Source organism: Schistocerca gregaria, chromosome X (genome assembly GCF_023897955.1).
Source record: "Schistocerca gregaria isolate iqSchGreg1 chromosome X, iqSchGreg1.2, whole genome shotgun sequence".
NCBI lineage: Eukaryota > Metazoa > Arthropoda > Insecta > Orthoptera > Acrididae > Schistocerca > Schistocerca gregaria.
In genome coordinates, this window is record NC_064931.1 from 535,402,298 (window position 1) to 535,427,272 (window position 24,975).

Here is a 24,975-nt window from a genome sequence, read left to right on the forward strand (position 1 = left end):
AATACCTACAGTTACTTCCAACCAGGTGGAGCAACTGGTCATACACCTGGCTGAACCTTGGAGCACATTTACCCAATTTTCATGCCTGACAGAGTAGATAGCAGAGGTCAGTCTCATCATGGCTCTAGCTGGTCTCACAGGTCAACTGATCTGTCAGTGTGTGACTACTTTGTGTTGGGAGCTTTCAAGTCTAAGGTGTATCACAAAAACACTCATAGTCTTCAAGAAATGAAATGATTGTGTGGCATTGCTGGCTGGGAAGCCACATCTGGGGAAGTTTGGCTGCCGAGTCCAAGTCTAATTTCTTAATTTCTCTCGACGCCACACTGGGCGACTCACGTGCCGGTGATGAAGATGAAATGATGATGAGGACAACACAACACTCAGTCCATGAGCAGAGAAAATCTGCAACCCTGCTGGGAATCAAAACCAGGTCTGCTGCATCCAGTTAAGCAGGTGGACAGTCTTCAAGAACTGCAGCAGAACATTTTGCATGAGACTGCAGCAATTCCATCAGTGCAGCTTCGACCCGCCTTCAGTGACTTGCTGACCAGGGACCAAAAGTGACAAGAGATGAATGATGGTCAGTGTCAACATCTGCTACAGTCAGGTTACTTAGTACCATATATTGTTTCCTCTACTGTTTCTTTGTGCACTAGAACACTGTTCTCCAGGCCACTTTAATTTGAGGAACCCTGTTTAATCATGAATGTCTCATTAATATATATATATATATATATATATATATATATATATATATATATATATATATTCAAGAGGAGTATAATAACAGTAGGTAGATTAACTCCATATTGCTATGTTTCATTATCTTCCAATGAATTATACAGAAAGCTATTCAAAAATAGCTGACCGGATAAATCTATATAAAACAGTCATTAGCATTTTACCTACGCATTTTGAACAAAATCACAAATCAGACACTGAAATTTACACACAACATAAAGTTACAACAATGAATATCGGTATTAAAAAAGCTGGAAATATTACAACTTTCCTTAATTACATTAATTAAACAATTGTGTACAAAGATCTCACATTTCTAAATAAGTGATTTTCAAAAATATTTTAAATAATTTTTGAAGTTTTTTCTTTTACTTAAACAATTCAGACTGTTTCCATAAATCTTGATGAATCCTCTACAGAAAGACTTAATGCAGCTTTTTCATGGTCTCAAACATATCACTCTTTTACACTGTTTTAACTCACTCGACTCAGAGAATTTTTGAAAAATGGGATTCTCTCCCTTTTCTTAACCCACAGTCTCTCTGGTCCTTGGTGAAGATCTCTATCAGTGGCACTGCTACTTTTTACCAGTGTCCATGACAAAAGATCAAAGGAAATTTATAGTGAAATGTATATACCTTGGGATTAAAGGAGACTACTCACTGAAAAGCAGAAGCACTGAGTCATCAAACTATTGATGACCCAATGCTTGGGCTTTTTTTATGCGTGGTACCCTTTAATTCAAAATTATAAGAAAAAGTTACTTTACATTAGTAAAATAGAATATTTTTCAAAAAACCTGAAGGCAACAGGATTGATTCCTATATCGATGGTATTCATAACAGGTATACAAAATTTTCACATTATTATTAGTTAAATTGAAGGGATGGAACTGTGTTCAAGCACTAGCTAATGTTGAAATCAAAATCAGTTGCTTAAATTTCCAAGATTATAGCTCAAATATCATAGCAATATCCTCACATTTTTTAAAAACTGATTAATCACCAATATATTTTTCTTGAAATCCTTGACATGAATACATTTCAAGGAGGAGTTAAAAACTACAATGTTCTGAAGATAAAATATAGGACAATATATATTTAATAATCTATTAGAAACTTTAAGATTTCATTCAAATTTTTATCGAAAGTGTCATGATTTCCATAGAGATTACCGAAATGTCATTTTGACTTCTATGGAGGTTTTACTACATTCAGTGTTATATTTTGTGTAGAGTCATATTTCATTACTTAGTCCTAGTCTCATAAATTATTTTCTCATCAACATTTTGACTGAAAAATTCCTTCACAAAAATAATAAGCATTTCCTTTTATAACACTAACTTGCCATGAAACAAGCTAATGTTACCCTCTGAGAGCATTTCAAAAATTGACCTCGCGTGTGTCTTACAGACAAAAGGTATCAGACTATAATTTGGAATGTGGTGAAATTAATAGAAAAACTAAATGAAATTTAGCCTTGCAAGTTAATGAAAGTGGTAAAATCATAAGTGACTGGAAAAAAATGAATGGTCACCAGCCCAATTAGGTGTATTAATTTGGAAATATATGTTTGAGAAAATTGGATATTGGTTATTGAAGTTACTTCCATTGATATTTCTCTTTGAATAGCATGCAGGATACAAACTGACACAGTGTGCTCTGAACAGTGTGTGGCATCAGTTACCAATAATGCACACACCAATAAATTATAAGAAGTGATTTTGTACCAAGCTCATACCAATGACAGCTACACTCAAGAGCATTATTTAATGAACTACTGAAATGTTACTGCATGAAGTGCAGAACTAAATTTGCACACGAGGGGCTTTTATCTTAATTGACACAAAAAATCAATAAAGGTGAATAATCTCATAAATACACTGTTTAAGATCTTTAACATACGTCAGTTTTTCTTAGCAACAGTAACAGTTCAATTTCTTCCTGATAAGGGGAAAATATGTTGTGAACCCATAAACTAGTATCATTCCTCTAGTCAACTCTCACTGATTATTGCAGTAAAAAAGACTAATTCAAAAAGCTAATCATTCACTTCACTTGAAGTAGTTCATAATTTACTTTGTAAGACAATAAAACACAACACTGGGCTTAATTGACTTCAGAAATGGAACCATTCATGATAGAAATCCAAAACCACACTTTTTTTTTAAAAAAATGAGCATAACTTGTTTGCCTTTTTTATCACCTGTGAAGCAGGTATTTTAGACAGTAATGTTTATAGAATCTTGCACTGTATTCCTACAAAACTACACTTTGTAATAAATTAAGGATACTTTAGCAAACTTCTATCTAGCTTCACTTTAGTGATTTTAACTTTAACTTTTATTACTCCTTTTACATTAAACAAAAAATCATTTTTAAACACATGAATGCAAGAATTGTTCATTTAAATCAGGATACTTGATTTTAGTAGCACTTAGGTGAGGACCCTGCATAGGTTCATGATCAGGATAGAAAATATGGTTCTGGGCATAAATTTATTTCCATGCTTATTATTAAAATCACACACAAATTTACTGGTCCATGCCCATATACATTACTGAATGTATGAAGTTAGTGAAGCAGTGGCAAAGATTGGTGGCAAGCGACATGGCAGCTAACTGTACTGGTGGCTCTTGATGCTCTTTAGATCTCTTCTTGGCATCAGATTTTCACCATATTAGAGCCATTCCTTTGTGCCAAGAATGCCAAATAATAGCCTGATCGACATCTGAGGCAAATCCTTTACAAATCAGCTTCCAATTGCCTCTCTTGGCACTGTTGAAGTGTACCGTGCTACGGCTGGCCACATACCAGGTACTGTTCACACCAAGGAGCCGCTCAGTTAGACCACAAAAACCACCTTTTACGTTGTACAATTCCACTTCGATTGTGGAGGGACTTCTCTACATCTTTTATATATTACAAATACAAGTGCCCTAAGCATGAACCAGCTTTCAATAACCATTTCCTTTTTATGAACATACACATATTATAATAATTTATCATTTTGCTTTTTTCATATATACATTACACAACTCTAATTTTCCTGTCACAAATCAAGGACTTTAAATAACAAAGAACACACACTCAATAATTTCATAAACACAGTTACCTAATATAAACCTACTTCTAATCGATAAAGTGTTACACCTTCTTATATATGTGGTTCCTGTTCTTTCATACATGTCCAAAAGAAAAGACACCTTTTGATCCAGCAGCTATTATAAATTAAGGCACTAAAGAATTACAGACATTGGCTGTGAATGGGCATTGATTGAAATCAATGAGGAAAGCTGAAAATTTGTGCCAGGCCAGGATTTGAAGCCAAGTCTGCTGCATGGACGACCCTAGCACTCCTCCAGTCAGACCCAAATTCTCAATTTATCTACGCACTAATAATGTAGTGCCCCTTGCCCATTATCCTCATTTACTCATGACATTTTTCCAATTCCTGTAAGGGTTCGGCCCTTGTGTGCATCTGCACTGTATAGCAAATAGAGCAACCAATGAAATCTTTAAACAATCCACATCTAACAAATAGTACTCAAATGAACATTATATTTACACTGATAATTGTCTTCTGCAAATTATTTACTTTTTTGTCAACTCTGAAAATTCTAATAACTTTGACCACTGGTGATTTAAGAACAGTCTTAATTACCTTAGTATGCTTTATATTTCCACCCTTTTCTTTACTTACCTACAAACACTCTATTTCAATCTTAGTTTCAGTTAGTTAAAAATTCTTCACATTACTGTTGATTACACAAGTATTACATATTTCTTCATCCTGACAACTTGTCACAATATTGCCAACTTTATCAACACTTTCACTTATTACCAGCATACCCTCTGTTTCAGTAGCATAGGAAACATCAATATTTGTGTTCTTGTGAGCTACTCTTAGATTCTTAACATTAACATTGCTCCATATCAGAAATCATTTCATTGCTGTCATTAGAAGAAAAAGTTTGCAATACTTATTTTAATTCAACCTGATAAGGACGAACAACAGCTGCCATCTGTCTATTGCAATGGTTTTCAATTCTAGTTTCACTGAACAATCTGTCAGTACCAAAACATTCCATTTGGATTCCAAATTTTCTTTTCCATTTTCTAATTTATTTAATAAACAGACTTTCACTGATTCAATGTATCATCTGATGCCTTAATATCTTTACTCACATCTGATTTTAAGTTACTAATGACCTGTTCGTTGGTACATTTTGAAGTTTAGTTCTGAATCTAGGCTACCAAGATCACTTTCAAGCTTCCTTTTTGTTGTCACTAGTATCCTTGTCCAGTTTTGTTACTATTGTTGGTACCAATTTCACATTTTCTGCTATAGCTTTTTCCTGTGTCTCTTGACTTTCTTCATATAATTTGTGTTTCACTTTAATGATTTCCATTACTTCTTATCTCTTTTCATTAGAGTAATTGGTAAATGAAGTCCTTGACATTTCATCCATATCTGAATCTCATTCACTCTTTCAAAGAATGTTGTGTCTAGCTCTGATTTATATCCACTGTCTTCACCACTTTCAAATATTACTTGTTTTACACTAATTTCTACCATTGGTTTGTTGACACTGAACACCCTGTCTTTCACTATCCTGTTAGCCATTTTGAAAAAATATTGAACAACTCTTAAAAACTGAAACACTTTACCTTGATTCTTTTCCAAATCTGCTGCTGCTGCCACTGATACATTCAACCAGTCTGTGTTCATCCAGCCACTCCTCTTACTGGCTGCATTCCATCTAAAAAGGTGTTGATCTTCTTGGCCTCCCATTCATTTACACCCCATCCAAAGGTGGTAGTTTTTGTTATTTCCCATTGGTTATCTTCAAATTTGGCATAGTCCTTAGAGTATCATATGATTTTGCTGCTGTGCATTGAACTATACCTTCACAAACTTTTTCATATTATTTTGCCTATGGTCAACTTCTTTTTAAAAAGAAGATATTCTCTGCGCTTTAACCCTTTTAGTTAAATCTCCAAGGCAGTGTTTAATTTCCACTGCCAATAGTTTCCTGCTCTGTCACATTTAAATAATTTTAAGGGTCTGAGTTCTTTTAGCAGTGCCAAGACAGGAAAACATCACCACCTGGGGCACCATATGTAATCTTACTAACCTGGTTACAGACTGAAATCTGTTTGTAACACATTAATCCATAATCTCTTACTGACAAAATTTGGGACATTTAACAAAGTCAAATAATACTGGATGCAACATCAGCACTTTAAGTTTCACTAATTTGCACAGTGCCGTGTGTCTAGGGGATCCAAAGGACATGTCTGGCTCCAACTACCATTCTGCATTCCAAGTCCATTAATATCTATCGTGCAGCCATAATCATGTCGGAAACCCTTTCACATGAATCATCTGACTATGAATGATGGCTCCACCAGTACACTGCCCTTTCATACCTTGTGTACATGAAACTACTGCCACCTGTATATGTGCATATCATTATCCTACATTTTTTGTCACCTCAGTATATGTTGGCAGTCTATCTATGAATGCATTGACAAATTCAATATCTACACTTGAATACTTTTCTTGATGTTTTCCTCTTCCATCACCTGAGGGGGTTTTACAGCCTCCTTTTATTGTGGATGCCAAGTATCCCAAATGACCCCTACTTTTTTGTAGTCCATGAATGGTGAAAATGGCAGTCTTAGAAATTTCAGCCCACTTCCCACTAGACGATATCATACAATACCTTAGAGTTGTAAGCATTCTGCAACTCATAATTTGCCATATTCCGAAACTTCTGAAGAGTATCCAATCTTTCTTCTACATCTACATCTACATTTATAATCCACAAGCCACTCAATGGTGTGTGGCACAGGGCACTTTACGTGTCACTGTCATTACCTCCCTTTTCTGTTCCAGTCACGTATGGTTCACGGGAAGAACAACTGCCAGAAACCCTCCGTGCACACTCGAATCTCTCTAATTTTACATTCGTGATCTCCTCGGGAGGTATAAGTAGGGGGAAGCAATATATTCAATACCTCATCTAGAAACGCACCATCTCGAAACCTGGACAGCAAGCTACACCACGATTCAGAGTGTCTGTCTTGCAGAGTCTGCCACTTGAGTTTGCTAAACATCTCAGTAACGCTTGCCAAATAACCCTGTGATGAAATGTGCCGCTCTTCTTTGAATCTTCTCTATCTCCTCTGTCAACCTGATCTGGTACGGAGTGTTTTGTAAGCCACCTTCTTTGTTGATAGACTACATTTTCTAAGGACTCTCCCAATGAATCTCAACCTGGTATCCACCTTACCAACAATTAATTTTGTATAATCATTCCACTTCATATCATTCCGCACACATACTCCCAGATATTTTACAAAAGTAACTGCTACCAGTGTTTATTCTGCTATCATATAATCACACAGTAAAGGATCCTTCTTTCTATGTATTTGCAATACGTCACATTTGTCTATGTTAAGGGTCAGTTGCCACTCCCTGCACCAAGTGCCTATCCGCTGCAGATCTTCCTGCATTTTGCTACAATTTTCTAATGTTGCAACTTCTCTGTATTCCTTATTGAATAACTGAAAGCATCTTTTCCTGCAGTTAAAGTCAGGCTGTTTCATGACCCTTACTCTCATTCCCTTTCCTTTGTTTCTGAATATGAGCTAAACCTCTGTTCTGACATTCCTTTTGTCTGTTCATACCCTTCTTCCTTTTCCTGGCATGCCCCTGTACTCCTTCCTCAGGATTTACACTGTCCTATAAATAAAAAAAAAAAAAATGATAGGCCTAATGCAATGCATTAAAGCTTATTTAAAGTTAAATTCTCATAACAATTCTTCTTAACAAACCTCAATCAAAATTTTATTTGAAAGTTCCTCCTTATATACATTATAGTAACCAACAATGTGAGTTATACACTTTAAAGCTTAGTGTGCACACAAACACATGCATAGGAGAATATTATGATACATATCGTTCAGTTCTAGTTTCCTGCATTAATCCAAAGCATGTAACTACAGGATATACCTAGCACTCATCTGCATTTATCCATTTCATGTATAACATATTAACTACAGTTGATACCATTGCGTACACGCAAAAGCAAATTTGACATTGATGACACTATTCATCTCATTTTCTTCATTACTACTGCTGTCATCACTTTCATTTTCTATCTCTTCAAAATCTGGATCTTTATCAGAGTCATCAGACTCTGAGTCACTGTTTAGTAGCTGTTCTAACATTGCAGTGTTATTCACATTCATCTTTCCTCTAAACTCCTACTTCCTCATAATATCCATTTTGTCACACATTCCATCTTATATATGCAGCAGTTTCTAGTTACCAGGAAAGAACACAATCTATTCTCTTGACATATGTACAGATTTTTGAAAACTAATGCATGCATTTAACTTTGAAAGAAAGTACTACATAATAAGTAGCATAAGTCAGTCTTGTCCAAAATGTCAGTTACCATGCTTTACACCCAAGTCCCTCATTTGACTGCCCAAATCTCACAATTCACCTACTACTTTCAGCATCTCATTTATTAATCTAATTTCCTAAACATCACCTGACTTGATTCAACTATGCTCTATTATCCCATATTGATTTTAAATATGATCATTTATAACCTCTTTCCAAGATGTTGTCCATTCCATTCAACTGTTATTCCGAGGCCTGTTCCATTTCTGACAGAATTATAATGGCATTGGCAAACATTAAAAGTGTTGTCCACTTAAATTTCTCTGGAACGGAAACTGATCTTCCAGACTGGCGTCTGCCAGCCATTCCAACCATCTGGATGTGATATGTGTTAGTTTCATAGAATAATAATTTATTAAACAGTTTGTTTGGATATATTCACACCTTCCAGCACCAGTGTACTTTGGTACTGACATAATTTCACTCTCCTGGAAGTCTGATGGTATTTGGCTTGATTTATATATCTTTCAAACTGGGCGGAAAAGTTTGGTCTCCCAAGGATATTACTACATTACGTTAGTTACAGTGTGTAAATACTACTGAAAGAGAGTCATCTACTCATGGTGCCTCATTTTAACTTAGGTTGTCCAATGATTGGTGAAAATATTGTCGCAGTATTGATTCTCTCATCTTGTCTTCTCTCACTTCCTCATTTTTTCTCCTAACATTATCATGAAGTTTCTGAAGTTTCTATCCCCCCCCCCCCCCCCATCCCCCCCCCTCTCTCTCTCTCTCTCTCTCTCTCTCTCTCTCTCTCTCTCCTTCCATTAACCAAGGGTAAGTTAGCTGCTTACATCTGTAGAGAAAGTTTCCACATTTGTCAGAAACTTGATATTAGTAAATTTTGCTCAGAGCAGGATACAGAGCTTTGTGCAACAGGAGTAGTATTTCAAAATAAGTCCTTTATAATATTAAGTATATACAGAGCACCTTCAGCAAACTTTAACCTCTTCATAAGAAAATCTTGAAACTCTAGTATCCCATCTCACAATAAGGAAATAGAAACAGTGGTTGCTGGTGATTTCAATGTGGATTTATTGAAAAGCTCCATCAGTGAACAATTATTGCAATCAATAACACTGTCATTCAATTTAATTCCTACTATGACGTTTGCAGGTATGGTGTGTAAATGCTCTGTGACTGCTATTGATAATATCTTTATAGACAAATCTAGGGAACAAAGTCATATTACAAAACCAGTAGTATAAGGGCTAACTGATCATGACATGTACCATCTTATGTTAAATGTTGAAACTTGTCAGGATGTAAAATCTATCAAAGCTGAGTACAGGAGGGTAATAAATCTGTTAAAACTTAAAGCTGAGTACAGGAGGGCAATAAATCTGCCAAAAATTTATAATTTTAGGAAACTGCTCAAAGACATGAACTGGATAGATGTTTGCAATACTTTTGACTCAAATCGAAAGTACAAAGCATTAATTAATAAAAATGTTTCCTCATTTCAAAGTTTTTTTTTTTTTTTTTTATAAAGCTAACTCACATCAAACAGAAGTCTAAAAATAAACTGCCGATTACAAAGGAATAAAGTTTTCATGTGGGACAGGAAGAAACTGTATGTACTATCTAGGAACAGCTATGATGTTACTGTTGTAATGCATTATAAAGAATATGACAAAAATATTGAAGCAGGTAATCCAGAAATCTAAGCAGCTTTATTATGAGAAAAAGATAATTACATCAAGCAACAAAATAAAAACTATGTGGGACACAGTGAAGACAGAAACAGGTGGGGTGAGAAGGGAAGAGGAACAGACAACTCTAAAAATAGAAGAGACATTGCTAACAAGTGCATGTAGTGTTGCCAACCTCTTCAACAAGTTATTGACAGTTTGGGGTTATCAGGGTCATTAAACAATGCAACGGAATATCTGAGACCAGTCTCTACAAACAACTTCAGTAAAATGGAAATAACACTCACTTCTCCCAAAGAAGTTGCATTTGTAATAAAATCCTTCAAATCAAAGTATTCTAGAGGTTATGATAACATATCAATGATGTTATTCAAAGAGTGTTCATGCAAGTTGAGTTCTTTCTTAAGTTATTTATGTAAGCAATCTCTTATGAGCGGAATTTTTCCAGACTGCCTAAAATATGCTGAAGTTAAGACTCTTTAGAACAAGGGGTATGAAGGAATGCCATCAAACTATTGACCAATTTCACTTTTGCGAACTGTTCAAAAATTTGAGAAGGCTGTGTTCAAGTGTCCTTTTAAGCATCCAACTACAAATAATGTTGTCCAAGTCACAGTTTGGGTTCCTTAAGTGTTCCGATATAGAGAAGACTATTTAAATATACAGTGAGAATGTACTTAATTCATTAGATAACAAATTAGAAACTACTGGCATTTTCTGTGATCTGTCAAAAGTCTTTGACTGTATGAATCACAGCATTCTCTTACGTAAATTAGAATATTATGGTGTTGCTGGCAGTGCTGCAAAATGGTTTGAGTCTTACCTAACTAACAGAAAACAAAGGGTGTCATCACAGAATACGAGTACCTACGGTCTAAACAGTCAGTCTTTATCTGATTGGGAATTAATTACATGATGCTCTTTCTCAGGTTCCAACTTGGGACCATGGCTTTTTCTTGTGTATGTTAATGACCTCATCTTCTGTTACATTGCTGGATGCTAAGTTTTTTTTTTTAATTTTCAAATGATACAAACATTGAAGTAAATAGCAAGTCAAGCACAGATTAAGAAATGGCTGTTAATCAGATTTTCACTGATGTTAGTAAATGGTTTAAAGCTAATTCAATGTCTTTGAAAAGACCTGCTATGTGCAGTTCAAAACTTGTAAGAGACTTCCTTCCTGCATGTGTATAACATATGAGGACATGCAGGCAGAAAAGGTTGAAATTGTTAAATTGCTGGGATTACAGCTTGATAGTAAATTTAAATTTGGAATGGCTTACCACAGAACTGCTGTAGTGAAAATGGTATAAAGACATTAAAAAAATAAGACTGACAGACTGTGAAATGTGGCTAAGCAAAAATGGCTAGAGGGCAAATGCAAGGCTGTAGAAGCTTGTACAGGGGCTGGAAAAATGTGGAAACATGATGAGAAAAACCATGCTTGAACATAAATGCAGATTGCATTTTGCAGTATTGTATCTGACCACAAATGGCACCTGTGCAATGTCCTTGATACTTTTCAAGTGTCAGTCATGGTCAGAACAGTGTTCTGGACTAGTTGTGAGTGCATTATGTCAGACACATATGAATTTGGACTTGGGCAAATTATTGGTGCTCCTATGGTGGGTGCTTCCATAACCAAGTTAGCTCAAGTGTTTTGTGTTTCAAGAGACAACATTTATGTTGCACACAGAGAAAGCAGAAAATCATCATGTGCTAAATCACAACATGGATGAAAGTGTGTGACGAGTGATCATGACATAGATCACCAAAGAGGATGATGACAAAAAGTAAGAGAACATTGGCAGCAAAAATCACTGCAGAACTGAATGTTGCACTTATGAACCCTGTCAGCACCAAAACAAAATGAATGGAGCTACATAAGCACAGAATTACAGGATGAGCTGGAATTCCAAAACCATTCATCAGTGACTGAAATGCCTGTAGGTGGAAAACAATGGGCCAAAGCCATAAAACCTGTACTATGGAGCAAATCAAGAAAGTTATTCAGTTAGATGAGTCTTCATATAGATTATTTCCAACTTCTGGCCAAGCTTACATCAAGCAAAGAAACAAGGTGAGGGTTTGATGGTGATTTGGGCAGTTATATCTTGATATTCCATAGGCCCCTTGGGTACTCTGCAAGGGTGCATTCCTGTTAAGGATTTTATGAGCACTTTGGTTGGTTAGGTCCATCCCATGGTACAATGTTTATTCCCCAATGGTGACTCTGTGTTGCAAGATGACAGGGCCCCTGTTCACACATCCCACATCACCCAGAGCCTGTTCTATGAGTGTGAGGATTAATTGTTGGATCTCTCCTGGGCCAACACAGTCACCAGATCTCAATATTATTGAGCTTTTGTCATATACTTTGGAGAGAAGGGTGAGTGATCGCTTTCCAGCTCCATCATTGTTACACGAACTTGCCACTATTTCACATGAACAATGGGATGAGATTCCATTGAAAACCGTATAGAACCTTTATTTATCCATTCTGAGATGGCTGGAAGATGTTTTGAATGCCAACATGATAATGTGTTGTGTTTTTGGTGTTCCCATAATTTTGTCCATCCTGTGTATAACTACGGAAAATATAAATACCACTTATAGGGATACAAAACGGTAGCAAAGACAGGTGGCTGTATGAACATCAAGAGCTCCCGTGGAAAACCAGTACTAAGCAAGGAATGGAGAGGTGAAGGATGAAATGAATATATTAGAGCAGCTGTACAAGGGAAATGAACTTGACAGCAACATTATAAAAAGGGAGGAGGAAGTAGATGAAGTTGAGATTATAAATATGATACCATGAGAAAAATTTGACATGGAACTGAAAGATCTAAGTCAAAATAAGGCCCTTGGCATAGAAGACATTCGCTCAGGATTACTGATATCCTTGGGAGAGCTAGCCATCACAAAACTATTCCACCTGGTGTGCAAGATGTATGAAACAGGCAAAATACCCTCAGACTTCAAGAAGAATGTAATAATTCAAATTCCAAAGACAGCAGATGCTGACAGGTGTGAATATTACTGACCTATCAATCTGATAATCCCTGGCTGCAAAATACTGAAAATAAACATCATAGAAGACTGGATAAACTGTAGGAAGCTGACCTCAGAGAAGATCACTTTGAGTTTTGGAGAAATGTAGAAACACGTAAGGCAATACTGACCCTATGACTCATGTTGGAAGACAGGTTGAAGGAAGGTTAACCCACATTTATAGCATTTGTAGACCTAGAGGAGGCTTTTGACAAAGTTGAGTGGCATGCACTCATTGAAATTCTGAAGGTATCAGGGGCAAAATACAGGGAGCAAAAGATTATTTACCACTTGTGTAAAAACCAGATAGTGGTAATAAGAGCTGAAGGGCAGGAAAGGGAAGCAAGTGTTGAGAATTGAATGTGGTAGAATTGTAGCCTATCCACGATGTTATTCAGTCTGTACAGTGAGGAAGGTTTAAAGGAAACCAGAGAAAAATTTGAAAAAGGAATTAAAGATCAGAGAGAATAAAATAAAAACTTTGAAGTTTGGCAGTGACATTATAATTCATTCAGAGACAGCAAAGGACTTTAAAGAGCAGGTGAATGGAATCAACTGCATCTTGAAAGTGGGATATAAAATGAACACCAAAATGAAATGCAGTCAAACTAAATCAGGCTATGCTGAAGGAATTAGATTATGAAATGAAACATTAAAAATAGTAGGTGACTTTCACTAGTTGAGCAGTAATGTAACTGATGATGGCTGCAATAAAGAGAGAATATAAAACATGTACAAACAATGACAGGAAAAGCATTTCTGAAGAAGAAGAATTTGTTAACATCAAGTATAGACTTAAGTGTTTGCAAACCTGGTGTGTAGATCTTTATGAAAGCCAAATGGGGGTGCTAAACAATTTGAGATGTGGTGCTAAAGAAGGATGCATGAGTGGATCATGTAACAACGAAGAGTTAACTGAATAGAACTGGGGAGAAAAGAGATTTATGGCATGACTTGGCTAAAAGGAGGGATTGGTTTACATGACACACTCTGAGATATGAAGTAACCATCAATTTTGTATTTGATGGAAGTTTGAGGGGCTAAAAATTGCAAATGGAGACAAAAGGATGAGTACACTAAATACATTCAAACTTATATCTGTTGCAGTTGTTATTCAATGATGAAGAGGCTTGCATTGGATAGGACTAATGTGAAGAGCTGCATCAAATCACAGAATTTGCACAGAATACCATGAGAATACAACAACAACAACAACTACTACTACTACTACTACTACTACTAGTACTACTACTGCCATAGCTACTACAATGTAATTTTAAGATAGAGAAAGGATGGGTGAAAGTAGAATTAACTTTCTTCACCACACTGATTTTTATTAATTGTTCATATTGCAAGCAACGGTGAACAATTAAAAAGTACATAATTTTTGTAGTAATTCATATTATTCAGTAAGATGATAATTTTTCCACATATTATTGCATAATTATATACACTGAGGAGCCAAAAACTGGTACACCCGCCTAATATCGTATAGGGCCCCACGAGAATGCAGAAGTGCCGCAACATGATGTGGCATCGACTTGAGTAATAGTAGTGCTGGAGGGAATTGACACCATGAATCCTGCAGGGCTGTCCATGAATCTCTAAGAGTATGAGGGGGTGGAGATCTCTTCTGTACAGCAAGTTGCAAGGCATCCCAGATTTGCTGAATAATGTTCATATCTGGGAGTTTGGTGACCAGTAGAAGTATTTAAACTCAGAAGAGTGTTCCTGGAGGCACTATGTAACAATCCTGGATGTATGGGCTGTCACATTGTCCTGTTGGAATTGCCCAAGTCCATGGAAATGCACAATGGACATTAATGGATGCACGTATGAGACAGTATGTTTACATATGTGTCACCTGTCAGAGTCATATTTAGACATATCAGGTATCCCATATCACTCCAACTACACACACCCCACACCATTACAGAGCCTCCACCAGCTTGAACAGTCCCCTGCTGACATGCAGAGTCCATAAATTCATGGGATTGTCTCCATACCTGTACACATCCATCCGGTTGATACAATTTAAAATGAGTTTCGTCTGACCAGGCAGCATGTTTTGAGTCATCACCAACTTGTTAATGGGCACAGGCAAAGTGTAAAGCTTTGTGTTGTGCAGTCATCAAGGATCAAGGGTACATGATTGGGCCTTCAGCTCCCAAATCCTGTATCAATGATGTTTCATTGAATGGTTCACATTCTGAGGCTTGCTAATGGCTCAGCATTTAAATCTGCAACAATTTTCAGAAACGCTGCACTTCTCTCCCTGTTCCACTCCCAAACAGAACGAGGGAAAAATGACTGCCTATATGCCTCCATACGAGCCCTAATCTCTCTTATCTTATCTTTGTGGTCTTTCCACGAAATATAAGTTGGCAGCAGTAAAATTGTACTGCAGTCAGCCTCAAGTGTTGGTTCTCTGAATTTCCTCAGTAGCGATTCACGAAAAGAACACCTCCTTTCCTCCAGAGACTCCCACCCGAGTTCCTGAAGCATTTCTGTAACACTCACGTGATGATCAAACCTACCAGTAACAAATCTAGCAGCCTGCCTCTGAATTGCTTCTATGTCCTCCCTCAATCCGACCTGATAAGGATCCCAAACGCTCAAGCAGTACTCAAGTATAGGTTGTATTAGTGTCTTATAAGTGGACTCCTTTACAGATGAACCACATCTTCCCAAAATTCTACCAGTGAACTGAAGACGACTATTCGCTTTCCCCACAACTGCCATTACATACTTGTCCCACTTCATATCGCTCTGCTATGTTAGGCCTAAATATTAAATTGAAGTGACTGTGTCAAGCACTACACTACTAATGGAGTATTCAAACATTACTGATTTTTTTTTCCTATTCATCTGCATTAATTTACATTTATCTATATTTAGAGTTAGCTGCCAGTCTTTACACCAATCATAAATCCTGTCCAAGTCATCTTGTATCCTCCTACAGTCACTCAACAATGACACCTTCCTGTACACCACAGCAGCATCAGCAAACAGCCACACATTGCTATCCACCCTATCCAAACGATCATTTATGTAGATAGAAAACAACAGCAGACCTACCACACTTCCCTGGGGTACTCCAGATGATACCCTCACCTCCGATGAACACTCACCATCGAGGACAACGTACTGGGTTCTATTACTTAAGAAGTCTTCGAGCCACTCACATATTTGGGAACCAATCCCATATGCTTGTACCTTAGTTAGGAGTCTGCAGTGGGGCACCGAGTCAAACACTTTCCGGAAGTCAAGGAATATGGCATCTGTCTGATACCATTCATCCATGGTTTGCAAGAGATCAAGTGAAAAAAGGGTGAAAAAGCCGTGCTGATGCATGGACAGCATCTTCTCTGTCTCAAGGAAATTCATTATATTCGAAATGAGAATATGTTTGAGAATCCTGCAACAAACCAATGTTAAGGATATTAGTCTGGAATTATGAGGATCCGTCCTTCTACCCTTCTTATATACAAGTGTCACCTGTGCTTTTTTCCAGTCGCTCGGGACCTTACGTTGGGCAAGAGATTCACGATAAATGCAAGCTAAGTAAGGAGCCAATGCAGTAGAGTACTCTCTGTAAAACCGAATTGGAATACCATCAGGACCTGGTGATTTATTTATTTTCAACCCATTCAGCTGTTTCACAACCCCAGGGATGTCTATCACTATGTCCTCCACACGGCAATCTGTACGAGACTCTAACAGTGGTATGTTTGTACGATCCTCCTGTGTGAAAGATTTCTCAAATGCTAAATTTAAAATTTCAGCTTTCATTTTGCTGTCTTCCACTGCCAGGCCAGACTGATCACTGAGTGACTGGAAGGAAGCATTCAACCCACATACCGATTCTCTCGATCTTTCTTGTACCATGAGTGCGACTGTCTCTGCTTCCTGAGCATTCTACGAATTGCACTGTTAAACCATGGTGGGTCTTTTCTGTCTGTAACCCACTTTTTCGGCACATACTTCTCCAATGCATGATTTACAATGTGTTTAAAATTTGCCCATTATTCTTCCACATCCATCCTACCGGAAGTAAATGAAATCAATTCATTTGCTAAGTGGGATGCTAACAACTGCTTCTCTGCTCTTTCTAGTAAGAATACTGTCCTAGCCTTCTTGACTGACTTTTTAACTCTTGTAACCATAATCGTAATGACAACATCATGATATCTAATCCCTGTCTCAACACTGACACTGTCGATGAGGTCTGGTCTGTTTGTGGCTACCAGATCTAAAATATTTCCATTACACGTTGGCTGTCGATTTAGCTGCACAAGATAGTTTTCGGATAATGTGTTCAAAAGTAATTCACACGATGGCTTGTCTGTACCACCTGCAATGTAATCATCCACAGCGATGTTGGAGAGTTGAAGTTTTATTGGATTCCTGATGTTCATGGTATACTTGTGGAAAGGTCATATGGGAAAATCCACACTTCATCACTACCTCAGGGATAGTGTGTCCCATCGCTTGTGTGCCAACTGTAACACCACATTCAAATTCACTTAAGACTTGATAACCTACCATTGTAGCAGCCATAACTGATCTAACAACTATGCCAGACACTTATGTCTTATATAGATTGCCAACCATAGCATTGCATTCTGCCTGTTTACATCTCTCTAAATTTGAGTACACATGCTTGTACCAGTTTCTTTGGTGTTTCAGTGTATAACCTCTCATACGTAAGTTAATTCAAGTAGATATTTGCTGAGTAGTGATGACATTGTCACTGAAACTGCTTTTTAAAATAACCGATCTCAGCTTCTGTTGTTTGTGCACACCAGTTTTCTGGTTTTACAAAGTATCTTAAGAGATAAGAGAGACACCAGATTTCATATCATATGATTTTAATGAAAGTTACTCATTTACACTCCAAGATTAAGTTGCGTTTACTACTGGACCCCTATCCAAGCCACATTACATCTGCTCATTGTGTACCACAATTCTGAATTATGTCTTCATTTCTGGCTGCCTATTATGGAGTACAATGGCCTTTAATGTTTTACAGTTGAGCATGATCTCATCAGATAAGACAAACAAATTTGTATGATATACAATTTTTCCTTTTATGCTAACTGTTTTGCACAATATAGAAACAAAACTTTTCTCAACAAATGCTTCAGTGACTACAATAATGATGCAGCATGGCACTATTTTCGCATAGCACATGGTAAAAGTGCTTCTGATGTTTTTGGGGATGTTTTTTGAAGATTTTTTGTTAAAGGAAGCTTACAAAGAACATTTAAAAATCATATCATGATACCCAACAGCTCTACAATACTTCCCAAGAAACCATTCCTGGCATCTATTTTGAATTATGTACAATTGAGTAACACTAGCAGAATTAAATAATGTTATCATTTCAATTCAGTAATTCAAAAATTATCCCAGAGGCTCATGTAATGCACTATCCAGTGTCTGCAATTTAGCAATATTCCTTGCAAGTTTAACCAAGTACCAAACAATTTCTAAAATATATTTTTTCCATAAGATTTGGTTGTCACTTTAAGGATTAGTTACAATTGCCTTGACATATAACACCAGTTATCAAATTTGATCATATTCTTGGAATGAACTATCAGTATAAGAAATTCTAAGCTACTATTATTAATTTAAAGGAAACTTCTGATTCCTTTCTTATTGTTATCTAAATCCCAAAATATTTGGTGTGTTAGATGACTGTATCCTACAAATGGTGGAGCCCAGGATGCTAGACATTGGATGAGATATCATCAGCACGTTAAAAAAAATTCTATATGACAGCTAGTACACAAGTGAGACTTCAAGTAACATAGCCAAGGGACTGGTTTGTGCAGTTTTTTTTAATCAGAAAAAGACTACTTCAATCTGTTCCAACGAAAACATGAATTATCTCCATGAAAGTCATTCTTATTCCATCATTTCTATTTAATTTAACTTTGACTACTTAAATGTCTAATAAAGTGTATATTATTATAGGATCAGTAAAGAATTTGTAAGAAAAGTACAGACACTGATATCATAGTTTACTACCAAAATTTCCTATTTCCCATTTGTTCCTAATCTTATTTGAGGACCCCACAGTTCAAGGGGTCTAACTGACAAAATTATAGTTTCAAGAAAACACAAGTCAAAGTTTGACAGTTTTCATAGGAGGGGACATGAGACTTTCACCATTTCGAACATGACAGACGAATACTCAGGTCCTTAGCCTTTTGTTACCAATGATAATAAATTAGTAGAACATCTGGTTTGTTTGATAGGTATAAAGGATGGACAATGTGCACTTATACCCCTTTACCTCTCATTTACAATAAAATAAAATGATAATGCTCAGAGTACATACTCAACATAACAGGCATTTATTGTTGTAACAGGGTACAATATTGCATTAATAGTGTACTGATTGACTTACAAAATACAAATATTTGGGTTTTACACTCATCAACATGTATCACAATCAAAATCTGTGTCATAGATGTTGTTACCCAAGTCCATAGTAACATATCATCATCATCGTCATTATCATCATCATCACCATCATCATCCACATCCACATGAGTACTAGGTGCAAATTGTTCACCAGTCTTTATTTCATGGGATAAATGTTTATAAAATTGGTGGTTTATCGGTGACACAAACTGCAGAAATTCCATCAAGTTTTCATATTTTGTGCATTTTAGCTTTGGCTTCACAGCAATGGATTGAAGTCTGGGAAGTAGTTTAGGCATTTTTCCTGTTCATTGCTTGTTCATTGGCAGTTTCCGCTAAGCAGAATACCCTCTACTGATGTTGTATTATAAAAATGGTATTTGAGTTTGCCTTTTCAAAATGAAGTATCTGCATTCCTCGTATCCCTGGCGCAGTGTTCCTAACATACTGGTTTAGTGGCTGAAGATCAATGAAGTCTTCATTCAGCATTTTAGCAACAACAAATTTTTGACTGGTTCATCCAGTCTTCTGGTATATAAATATCATGTTGGTTCCCCTTTCTTTTAAGTTCAATGATCCTAAAGTCCTGGTCACATTCATTGTATGAATGTCCAGAAACAATGAAATACTGATCAACAGTTTAAATTTGGGTGTTTGTAACAATATAACACCAAAATTTTACTATAGGATCGCTCTTGTTCTGGCCTCCACAGTTGTCACTGAAGGCTGAGATGTGCTTCACAGTGTGAGGAAGACTCTGGATATACTTCACCAGGCAAAATGCTATCTCCTGACAACCCCTACTTGCCTGTCCTTCATGCCATATAAACATGCGGCCAGTACCACTGGTTAAGTTGTTAATACTGAGATTTTATGTCCACAACTGTCACATATAGTAAGCTTTCGAGTTCATCACATGTGATGTCAGAAACATCTTTTGAAGATCAAAGCATATTGCAACATGGTTGTCGTCCTTTAATTTCTTGCATTTCCTTTTGGCTTCTTTTCCTGCTGCTGCCTTTCTGGGCCAAAATTCTGTTTCAACTTCAGCTGCCTTTTTCATCAGGCATACCATGTATAGTTTTCATTTGCAACATGTCACAAGTTACACAAGTATTAGTACGAGGCCTGTGAAAGCTTAGGTTAAATTCTGTCTTGAATATGTGTCTGTACAAACTTTCACTTTCACTTTTTTGGCTCCATGGCAAAATGTTTCATACATTGTTACACTTAAGTTTGAATGTAAGTACTTTTGGTTTGGAGCTTTTGCTCTACTATAATGACTTGAGTACACTGGGAATCTTCTAATATGCTCCTTGACTATTGCAATGCTGTTAGCTGGATTTTTTTTAGGGGCTCCTACCTTCTCTGTTTATCACATGGTGAAATGCCAGATGGGTTTGATTTTTTTGTTAATGATAACATTTCTTATTCTTTCATTAGATATGTCAACAGTTTTTTTTTCAAAAAGAGGTTTCGCACGCTCTAAAACCATCCAGTTTATAAATACATGATATGTCTTTGTGCGTAACAGCTGTGGTTTTCTTTCTCAGCACAGGCTGTACATCTACAGCACCATTCAAAAATTATGTTTGAAGTTCCCAGATACCCAGTTTCCAATAATCTCTAAATATTACTTCCCTCTACTAATGGAGAATATTTTCATTACATTTGTACCTACACAGGTGATTGTATTCACGTACCTTTTTATCGCCATGCAGCATCATATTACAATCAACACAAGCCCATCCAGTGTTCCTCAATGTCTTCCTCTTCTGAGATTTCCAGGTGTGCTTCCTTCATACTCTTTTTCTCTTGGCTGTGGTTTAGGAGGAATAGCAAGTCCTCAATTTTACCAGGTCTTTGTTCTGCTTCTTCTTCTGTGTTATCTAAATATAATGTATACTAAATCAGGTTTTTTTGTAATGGCGGCTAACAACATTGTGGTATCTTAAATTGTGCTAAAATGTAAACACAATAATAAACACATTAGATATATAGCTTCAGATGTATACAACATACGGATGTAACATACCTGAAGAAGCTTCACTGGTTTCATCATCGTCATCACAAAGATTCCAGTCACTGGCTTTATCAGAATCATAACCATATCCAAACAGTTGTGTGTCACTGTTACTACTAATATAACTGTCATTGTTATTATTGGTGTAATCATTACTGTTTCTATTATTAGCCTTGAGCATAGGATCTGGAAACAACTACTTTTTTAAAACAAATTCATACACAATTTCATTGGTTGTTGTTACACTAATGAGAGGCCTAAGGTTTCCATACTTCTACCACTAAATAAATAAATTGTTACCCAGATATAAATACATAAGCAACTAGAAAAAAATTGTATTGTAACTGAATGTACCAATCATTTGTAGCTTAGGTTGAATGTCTATCTCAGTCCCATTCATTGTATAAAATGATGTATTTACAATTACTTTGTATGAAACGCCCAAATGTGGCTAAACACAGCACCAAAGGGTCACGTGTCAGCTGGTCTTGTACGAAAGATAATGTGGTGACATGCTTTGTCACTAGCACTGATGTCTGCTTTCACAAACTGAATCTATTGCACTGTTTAGTGGTAAAGGGGTCCTAGTGATATTGGACCTCTAGTGCACCACTGTTTAACTACAACACACCAAGTAGTCAAGGGGCTTCATGCTAGATGGCACGTACTGTCGATAAAATCACTAGGATCACTTTACCACGAAACAGATTGGTATTACCATGTCCCATTCCTGTAATTAATCCATTTTTGTCAAAAATGTTACTTAGACTCCTTGAACTTTCTCCATCTTGAAATTTAGATGAATTTTTGTAGAGACACAGACAAAAAAATTGTTTTAGAAGCAAGGATGAGTTTTCTTAAGATTGTCCAATACATATTTTTTTGGATTTTAGTAAAAATGAAGCAAATGTTGCAGCACTATTGTGTTAATAAATCAAATTAAAGCTGAAACCACAACCTTTACTTTGGCACCAGTTTCAGCTTCCTAGCACCAATAGTTCTGAAATTACATACTATTTTGTTTCCAGACACTTTTAAAACAAAAGTAGTTTTTATTTCCTGAAATTTGAAAAATAAATAATCTATGCATCAAAAGAGCCTGGAATTGTGTTCTTTCTATTCATTCTATTGGTACACACTCTAAACAAAAAGTAAGAGTTATCTGACACTATGAGGTACAAACCTTTGTTTGATTTGATATGGACTGGCCCATATGACATCAGTCTCAAAGTTACTCATTTATTTACAACACATTTCCCTTTGATTCGTATGAAACATGGCTGTGAGAAGTTCTGCCTACAAGAGGGAAGAAAAGGAGATTGGAGGCCACACTCAGGTTATGCACTTCAGATAATGTATAGGAAATACATCAGCCTGTTCCATGTCTGTTACAAGATGTGAGGTCACTCTTCATGCTGATAACACTGTGCCCTTTAAGAAACAACCTGTGGAAAAACTGTACTTCTACCAAATGGTAAACTCTAATCCTCATTCCTTCTTCTTTCTGTCAATACAATTCATGTTCCTATCACCTGTTAGCATGAATTACAAGTTGCATTACATTTATTTACAGGGTGAAAAGTATTTAAACCGACAAACTCTGGGAGGTTGTAGAGGACATCCAAACAAATATTTTTTCCTAATGTCATTTTTTCCTATGAGGAGTATTTAAAGAGGTAGAGGAAGATTTCTCTGGTGGCAAATTAATTAAACCAACAAACACTATTCCATTTTTTTATGACCAAGAGACAACACATTAACACAACCCAATTTCAATTACAGTAGATTTCCAAAAATGTCTTCATTGACATGGAAACAAAGGTTACTCTGTCGGATCATGTTCTTTCTGACACAGGAAAAAAAACCCAGGAGTATCCTAAATTGTTCCTGCTACTATCTGGGCAACCAGATCCTCTTCTGATGCAACAGTAGTTGCATAAACAAGGTTGTGCATCTCTCCCCACACAAAGTCCAGAGGTGACATATCTGGGGATCGAGCAGGCCATGGTACAGGACCACCTCTGCCAATCCATGCTTCTGGGAACCGTCGGTCCAGGAATTGACGCACACGATGACTGAAAAGTTGCCAGTGCCCCATCATGTTGGAACCACACGCATTGTCGTGTAGGGAGTGGGATGTCTTCCAGCAATTCTGGCAATGCTCTGGAGAGAAAATTATAATAGTGCTTCCATTTAATGGCCTAGGTAGCAGATACAGTCCAATTAAACAGTCCCCAACAACACTGACCCACACAATAATGAAGAACCGCATTTGATGAGTGCTACTAACTGTGGCATGTGGGTTATCCTCATTGCAGACATGCGAACTGAGTATGTTGAAGATTCCATCATGCCCAAACATTGCTTCATCGGTAAACAACACACAGGATGGAAATGTGTGCTGCTTTTCACACTGTTCCAGGTACCACTGCAAAAACTGTGTTCTGGGTGGATAATCAATTGTTTCCAAGTTGTGGACACGCTGTAAGTGAAATGGACATAACAACTGCTCCTGAAGGACTGTTCTTACATTCATCTGATTCGTCCCCATGTTATGTGCAATTGCACGAGTGCTGATTGAAGGATCCTCCACATGCTGCAAGAAAGCTTCCTCTAATTTGAGCATTCTTACTGTGCAACAGTGTCCCTGTCCAGGTAATCTGTTAAATGACTCGGTCTCACACAGATGTTGGTACACAGCAGCAAAGGTCGTATGATGCAGGATACTGCGATTAGGATATTGTTGTTGATAAACCTGCTGTGCAGCTCGTCTGTAGTGGTGTGCTATGTAGTATGCATCAACCATATCAGTGTACTCACTCCAGGTGTATCGCTCCATTAGTAAACAGAGACAATGCACTACTACACTGGTGGACAGCAGTTGCCTACAACTGAAGACCGTAATACGCCCTCTAACAACTGAAGAGCGTAATACGCCCTCTAACAACTGAAGATCGTACTACGGCCTCTAAAAAATGAAGAGCGTAATTTGGCCTCCACCGGTTTAAATAATCCTCATAGGAAAAAATGACATTTGGGAAAAATATTTGTTTTGCTGTCCCCTACAACCTCCCAGAGTCTGTTGGTTTAAATATTTTTCACCCTGTGTATGACATCAGTCTCGCTATCATTCATAGACATCTCCTGAAACCATAGTCAGCTTCTATACAGTGTCAATTGTTTCTCACTGAGGTTTTAAAAGAGTATAATATATTTATGTAAACAGAAAAAGTTTCAATTTTGCATACGTAATAAAAATGTTTATCATTTCTAAATAAATCTAATAATTTTCAACCAAAAATTCAAAAGACAGTCCAGTTTTAATTTTTTATCTTTAAGTGAAATGATTACAAGTTATTGGACAATTTAAAAAAAACTATGTTTTTTGCACAACTAACTATTAAAACATGATTTAATGATTGTCTCAAAAAGAGACTCTGTAAGATTCTACACCATCCTTATACGCAAATAATATCAATTTCTTCTGTAATATGAGACATGTCACACACAAAGTGATTCTACACCACCCTTATAAGCAAATAATATCGATTCCTTCTGTAATATGACACATGTCATACACAAAGCAGCAAT